The following is an 8,613-nucleotide window of genomic DNA, read 5'->3' as shown; positions in this document are numbered from 1 at the left end:
TGACTGTTAGAAAGAAAACTAACAAACAGAAAGGAAGGAATAGTATCAACATCAACAAAAAGGACATCCACACCACAACCCCATCCGAAGGTCACCAACATCAAAGAACAAAGGTAGATAAATCCATGAAGGTGAGGAGAAACCAGCTCAAAAAGGCTGAAAATTCCAAAAACCAAAATGATTCTTCTCCTCCAAAGGATCACAACCCCTTACCAGCAAGGGAACAAAACTGGATGAAGAATGAGTTTGAAGAATTGACACAAGTAGGCTTCAGAGAGTGGGTAATAACAAACTCCTCCGAGCTAAAGGAACATGTTATAATGCAATGCAGGAAGTTAAGAACCTTGAAAAAAGGTTAGCGGAATTGCTAACCAGAATAACCGGTTTGGAGATGAACATAAATGACCTGATGGAGCTGAAAAACACAGCACAAGAACTTTGTGAAGCATATACAAGTATCAATAGCCTAATCGATCAAGCAGAAGAAAGAATATCACAGATTGAAGATCCACTTAATGAAACAAAGCATGAAGACAAGATTAGAGAAAAAATAACGAAAAGAAATGAACAAAGCCACCAAGAAATATAGGACTATGTGAAAAGACCAAACCTATGTTTGATTGGTGGACCTGAAAGTGACAGGGAGCATGTAAACAAGTTGGAAAACACTCTTCAGGATAATATCCAGGAGAACTTCCCCAACCTAGCAAGACAGGCCAACATTCAAATTCAGGAAATACAGAGAACACCACAAAGATACTCCTCAAGAAGAGCGACCCTCAAGACACATAATCATCAGAATCACCAAGGTTGAAATGAAGAGAAAATGTTTACGGCAGCCAGAGAGAAAGGTTGGGTTACCGGCAAAGGGAAGCCCATCAGACTAACAGCTGATCTCTCTGCAGAAACCCAACAAGCTAGAAGACAGTGGGGGCCAATATTCAACACTCAAACAATTTTCAACCCAGAATTTCATATTTAGCCAAACTAAACTTTATAAGTGAAGAAGAAATAAAATCCTTTACAGACAAGCAAATGCTGAGACATTTTGTCACCACCAGGCCTGCCTTACAAGAGCTCCTGAAAGAAGCACTAAATTTGGAAAGGAAAAACCAGTACTAGCCACTGAAAAAAACATACCAAATTGTAAAGACCATCAACACTATAAAGAAACTGCAACAACTAACAGGCAAAATAACCAGCTAGCATCATAATGACAGGATCAGATTCACATATAACCATATTAACCTTAAACGTAAATGGGCTAAATCCTCCAATTAAAAGACACAGATTGGCAAATTGGATAAACTGTCAAGACCCATTGGTGTGCTGTCTTCAAGAGACCCATCTCACATGCAAAGACACACATAGACTCAAAATAAAGGGATGGAGGAATATTTACCGAGCAAAAGGAAAGCAAAAGAAAGCAGGAGTTGCAATCCAGTCTCTGATAAAACAGACTTTAAAGCAACATAGATCAAAGGAGACAAAGAAGGGCATTACATAATGGTGAAGGGATCAATGCAACAAGAAGAGCTAACTGTCCTAAAAATATATGCACCCAATACAGGAGGACCGAGATTCATAAAGCAAGTTCTTAGAAACCTATACAGAGACTTAGACTCCCACACAATAATAGTGGGAGACTTTAACAACCTACTGTCAATATTAGACAGATCAACGAGACAGAAAATTAACAAGGATATTCAGGAATTGAACCCAGTTCTGGACCAAGTAGACCTAACAGACATCTACAGAACTCTCCACCCCAGATCAACAGAATATACATTCTTCTCAGCACCACACCGCACTTATTCTAAAATTGACCACATAATTAGAAGTAAAACACTCCTCAGCAAATGCAAAAGAATGGAAATCATAACAAACAGTCTCTCAGATCCCAATGCAATCAAATTAAACCTCAGGATTAAGAAACTCACTCTAAACCAAAAAACTACATGGAAACTGAACAACCTGCTCCTGAATGACTACTGGGAAAATAACAAAATGAAGGCATAAATAAAGATGTTATTTGAAACCAATGAGAACAAAGACACAAGGTACCAGAATCTCTGGGACACAGCTAAAGCAGTGTTTAGAGGGAAATTTATAGCACTAAATGCCCACAGGAGAAAGCAAGAAAGATCTAAAATTGACACCCTAACATCACAATAAAAATAACTAGAGAAGCAAAAGCAAACGAATTCAAAAGCTAGCAGATGACAAGAAATAACTAAGATCAGAGCAGAAGTGAAGGAGATAGAGACATGAAAAACCCTTAAAAAAATCAGCCAAGCGCGGTGGCTCACGCCTGTAATCCCAGTACTTTGGGAGGCCGAGGTGGGCGGATCACGAGGTCAGGAGATTGAGACCATCCTGGCTAATATGGTGAAACCCCATCTCTACTAAAAATACAAAAAATTAGCCAGGCGTGGTGGCGGGCACCTGTAGTCCCAGCTACTCGGAAAGCTGAGGCAGGAGAATGGCGTGAACCCAGGAGGCGGAGCTTGCAGTGAGCCGAGACTGTGCCACTGCACTCCAGCCTGGGTGACAGAGCAAGACTCTGTCTCAAAAAAAAAAAAAAAAAAAAAAAAAAAATCAATGAATCCAGGAGCTGGATTTTTGAAAAAATTAACAAAATAGCTAGACTGCTAGCCAGACTAATAAAGAAGAAAAAGAGAAGAATCAAATAGAAACCATAAAAACTGATAAAGGGGATATCACCACTGATCCCACAGAAATACAAACTACCATCAAAGAATACTATAAACACCTCTATGCAAATAAATTAGAAAATCTAGAAGAAATGGATCAATTCCTGGACACATACACTCTCCCAAGACTAAACCAGGAAGAAGTCAAATCCCTGAATAGACCAATAACAAGTTCTGAAATTGAGGCAGTAATTAATAGCCTATCAACCAAAAAAAATCCCAGGACCAGGCGGATTCACAGCTGATTTCTACCAGAGGTACAAAGAGGAGCTAGTACCATGCTTTCTGAAATGATTCCAAACAATAGAAAAAGAGGGACTCCTCCGTAACTCATTTTATGAGGCCAGCATCATCCTGATACCAAAACCTGCCAGAGATATAACAAAAAAAAGAGAATTTCAGGCCAATATCCCTGATGAATATTGATGTGAAAATCTTCAATAAAATACTGGCAAATGAAATGCAGAAGCACCTCAAAAAGCTGATCCACCACATTCAAGTTGGCTTCATCACTGGCATGCAAGACTGGTTCAACATATGCAAATCAATAAATGTAATCCATCACATAAACAGAATAAATGACAAAAAACACATGATTATCTTAATAGATGCAGAAAAGGCCTTTGATAAAATTCAACACCGCTTCATGCCAAAAACTCTCAATAAAGTAGGTATTGATGGACCACATCTCAAAATAATAAGAGCTATTTATGAAAAACCTACAGCCAATATCATAGTGAATGGGCAAAAGCTGGAAGCATGCCCTTTGAAAACCAGCACAAGACAAGGATGACCTGTCTCACCACTCCTATTCAACACAGTATTGGAAGTTCTGGCCAGGGCAATAAGGCAAGAGAAAGAAATAAAGCGTATTCAAATAGGAAGAGAAGAAGTCAAATTGTCTCTGTTTGCAGATGACATAATTGTATATTTAGAAAACCACATCATCTCAGCCCAAAATCTCCTTAAGCTGATAAGCAAAGTCTCAGGACAGAAAATCAATGTGTAAAAATCACAAGCATTCCTATACACTGATAATAAACAGACAGCCACATCATGAGTGAACTCCCATTCACAAATGCTACAAAGAGAATAAAATGCTTAGGAGTACAGCTTACAAGGGATGTGAAGGACCTCTTCAAGGAGAATTACAAACCACTGCTCAAGGAAATAAGAGAGGACACAAACAAATGGAAAATCATTCTGTGCTTATGGATAGGAAGAATCAGTATTGTGAAAAGGACCATACTGCCCAAAGTAATTTATACATTCAATGTTATCACCATCAAGCTACCATTGACTTTCTTCACAGAATTAGAAAAAACTATTTTAAATTTCATATGAAACCAAAAAAGAGCCCGCATTGCCAAGACAATCCTAAGCAGAAAGAACAAAGCTGGAGGCATCAAAGCTACCTGACTTCAAACTATACTACAAGGCTACAGTTACCAAAACAGTATGGTGCTGGTACCAAAAACAGAGATAGAACAATGGAACACAACAAAGACCTCAGAAATAACACCACATATCTACAATCATCTGATGTTTGACAAACCTGACAAAAACAAGCAATAGGGGAAGGATTCCCTATTTAATTAATGGTGTTGGGAAAACTGGGTAACCATATGCAGAAAAATTAAACTGGAACCCTTCCTTACACCATATATAAAAATTAACTCAAAATGGATTAGACTTAAATGTAAGACCTAAAACCATAAAAACCCTAGAAGAAAACATAGGCAATACCATTCAGGACACAGGCATGGGCAAAGACTTCATGACTCAAACACCAAAAACAATGGCAACAAAAGCCAAAATAGACAAATGGGATCTAATCAAACTAAAGAGCTTCTGCAAAGTAAAAGAAACTACTATCAGAGTGAACAGGCCACCTAAAGAATGGGAGAAAATTTTTGCAATCTATCCATCTGACAAAGGGCTAATATCCAAAATCTACAAGGAACTTAAACAAATTTACAAGGAAAAAACAACCCCATCAAAAAGTGGGAGAAAGTTATGAACAGACACTTCTCAAAAGAAGACAAACAGACGAAAAAAGGCTCATCTTCACTGGTCATTAGAGAAATGCAAATCAAAACAATGAGCTATCATCTCATGGCAGTTAGAATGTCGATCACTAAAAAGTCAGGAAACAACAGAAGGAGAGGATGTGAAGAATTAGGAACACTTTTACACTGTTGGTGGGAGTGTAAATTAGTACAACCATTGTGGAAGACACTGTGGCGATTTCTCAAGGATCTAGAACCAGAAATACCATTTGACCCAGCAATCCCATTACTGGGTATGTACCCAAAGGATTATAAATCATTCTACTATAAAGACACATGCACATGTATGTTTATTGCAGTACTATCCACAATAGTGAAGGCTTGGAACCAACCCAAATGCCCATCAATGATAGACTGGGTAAAGAAAATGTGGCACATATACACCATGGAATACTACACAGCCATAAAAAAAGGATGAGTTCATGTCCTTTGCAGGGACATCGATGTAGCTGGAAACTATCATTCTCAGCAAGTTAACACAGGAACAGAAAACCAAACACCTCATGTTGTCACTCATAAGTGGGAGTTGAACAGTGAGAACACATGACACAGGGAGGGAAAGATCACACACTGGGGCCTGTCAGAGGGGGTGGGGGATGAGGGAAGGGAGAGCATTAGGACAAATAGCTAATGTAGCTGATGGGTTGACGGATGCAGCAAACCACCACGGCACACGTATATGTATGTAACAAATCTGCATGCTCTGCACGTGCATCCCAGAACTTAAACTATGTATGTGTGTGTGTATATACATATATATATATACTGACAAATTTGATTAAAAAATATTATCCACATATCCATGAAGCCCAACATATCCATGAAGCCTCAAAATTTTGAAATAGGGTAAGTTCAAAAAGATCTACACACAGACACATCATACTAAAAAGACTGTAAGCCAAAGACAAAGAGAAAATATTAAATTTGTGGGAGAAAAATGATGCATGTTGAAGAAAATTTTAATAAGATTAACAGTGGACTTCTTATCAGAGACAATGAAGGCCAAAGGTAGTTGGATGACATATTCACAGTGCTGAAAGAGAAACACCATCAAACAATAATGTTAAAAGTACAGCACAACTATCTTTCAAAAATGAAAGGGAAATAATAAAGACCTTCTCAGATGAACAGGAAGTGGGAGAATTTGTTGATAGCAGGCCTGACTTACAAAAAATACTAAAATAATTTCTTTAGACTGAAAGCAAGTGAACCCAGGCAGTAATTCAAATCCACATGAAGAAAGGAAGCATGCTTGTAAAACCAATTATATACTTACAAAATGATACTTTAAGTTCATGTTTGTTCTCTGATTTTCTCAACTGATTTATAAAGCAATTATATAAAAATTATGCATATAATTGTATTGTTAGATTTTAACATCTAGGTTAAGTAGATGATATAACCTAAATAGATTACTTCTCTAGGTTAGATAGGTGATACTTTTGACAGTAGCAGCAGAAGGCAAGTGGGAGCAAAGCTGTATTGAAGCAAGGAAGTGACACCAGATGAGAACTTTAATCCACCAAAATAAATTGCAGACAGTAGATACTGTAAATGACAAAGTGAACATAACAAATTGTGTAAATATATAATCTCTTTTCTTCTCTCAGAATCTATGAGACACATATAGTTATAACAATGTACTATTGCTGTGATAACATATATAGATGCAATATGTATATAATAATAGCAAACAATGAAGAAATAGAGTTATATAGGAGTAACATTTCTATATCTCACTAGAATTAGCTTAGTATGAATCTAAACTGCATTCTCATAAGTTAAGATGTAGCTAAGTAGATGCTGTCCTGTCCTCAAGAAAAATATTTTACATCACAGATAAAAATAGGTTGAAAAAAATTGGTTGAAAGGAAAAAAATATGTATTATGCAAGTAGCTATAACATGAATGCTGCAGTGGCTAGTGTACTATCAGCCAAAATAAACTTTAAAATTAAAAATGTTACAAGAGCTTAAGAAATTTTATAATGATAAAAGTCTCAATTTATTGCATGATATAATTATAAACTTATACTCACCTAAATACAGATGCAAACAGAGCCCCAGATTACATGAAGCGAAAAGTGAAAGAATTAAAGGGAATTCCCAAAACAGGGAATTCAGTAATGATAGTTGGGTACTTTAATACTTCAATTTCAATTGTGGTGAGAACTGCTTGGCAGAAAATCAGCAAGATAATCTAAGACTTGAGGAACACTATAAACCAACTGGACCTAAAAGACACCTATGGAACATTCTATGCAACTACCATAGAGTATATATTCTCTCAAGTCCACGTGGAAAACTGGGATAGACCATCTGCTACATTATAAAACAAGTCCTCCATACATTTAAAATAATTTAAGTTATGCAAAATATGTTTTCAACCACATGGAATAAAATTTGAAGTCAATAACAGGAGTAAAGTTACATATATGTTGAAAGTAAATAACATACCCCAACATAAGCAACGGGTGAAAGAAGAAATAACAAAGGAAATTAGAAAATACTTTAATATGAATGCAAATGAAGACACAACATATGGAAGCTCATGGGATGCAGGTAAAGCAGTGTTTACAGAGGAATGTATGGCCATAAACATCCATATTTTTTAAAAAAGAACAACCTCAAGGATACAATCTACTTTCTACCTTTATGACACTGGTAAAAGAAGAACATTCTAAATCTAAAGCAAATAGACAAAAGGAAATAATAAAAATTAGAGTGAGATTAATGAACTAGCAAATAGAAAAACAAACAAAAATCAACAAAACTGAAAGCAGGTTCTTTGAAAAGGTCAATAAAATTGAAAACTTAACTACACTGAACAACAGGAAGAAAAATAGTAGGGAGAAAAGATTCAAATTAATAAAATCAAGAATGAAATAGGGGTAGGGGGGTGGTCATCACTACCAGGCTTCCAGAAATGAAAAGGATCCTAAGGGAATAGCTCTATACCAACTAATTAGATAACTTAGAAAAACTGACACTTTCCTAGAAAAACTACTGAAACTGACCTGAAACCGGAATGGAAAATCTGAATAAATCTATAAAAACAAGAGATCAAATGAGTAACTAAAAAATTCCCACACAAAATAAAAGGGCCAAAATTCGGACAGCTTCGCTGGTAAGTTGTACCAAACATTTAAGAAGAATTAATACCAATTCTCATGAACACTTCCAAAAAAATAGAAAAATAACACTCCTTAGCTTATTCTATGAAGCCAGTGTTAATTTTCATGTCAAAACCTGAAAAAGACAATCACAAGAAAAATAAAATACAGATTAATATTGCTTATGAATATAGTTTCAAAACTCCTCCACTACCTAACACTACCAAAAATCTAACATATAAAAATAATTATACAAGATGACCAAGTAGAATCGATTCCACAAACTCAAGTGTGGTCTGACTTTTAAAAAGCAGTTATTGTCATATGTCATATCAATAGAGTAACTCACAAAACCTACACAATAGTCTCAACAGGTGCAGAAAAAGCATTTAGCGAAATCCAACACACTTTCATGATAAAAACAACAGCTAGAAATAGAAGAGAAATTCCTCAACCCGATAAAAAGCATTTATTTAAAAACCTTTAGCTAACATCCTACTTAACAGTGAAAGACTTAATGCTTTGCCCTAAGGTTAAGAATAAGACAAGGACATTCACTTGTACCACTTCTATGCAGTGTTAGTTCTAGACAGGGCAATTAGGCAAAAAGAGAGAAATAAATGATTTTGAGACTGGAACTGAAGAATTAAAACTAACTATGTTTACAAATGCTATGATCTTGAATATAGAAAATTCTAGTAAAAAATTATTAGAACTA

This window comes from Pongo pygmaeus, chromosome 4, assembly GCF_028885625.2.
Source record: "Pongo pygmaeus isolate AG05252 chromosome 4, NHGRI_mPonPyg2-v2.0_pri, whole genome shotgun sequence".
Taxonomy (NCBI): Eukaryota; Metazoa; Chordata; class Mammalia; order Primates; family Hominidae; genus Pongo; species Pongo pygmaeus.
Note: the sequence above shows the minus strand (reverse complement) of the source record.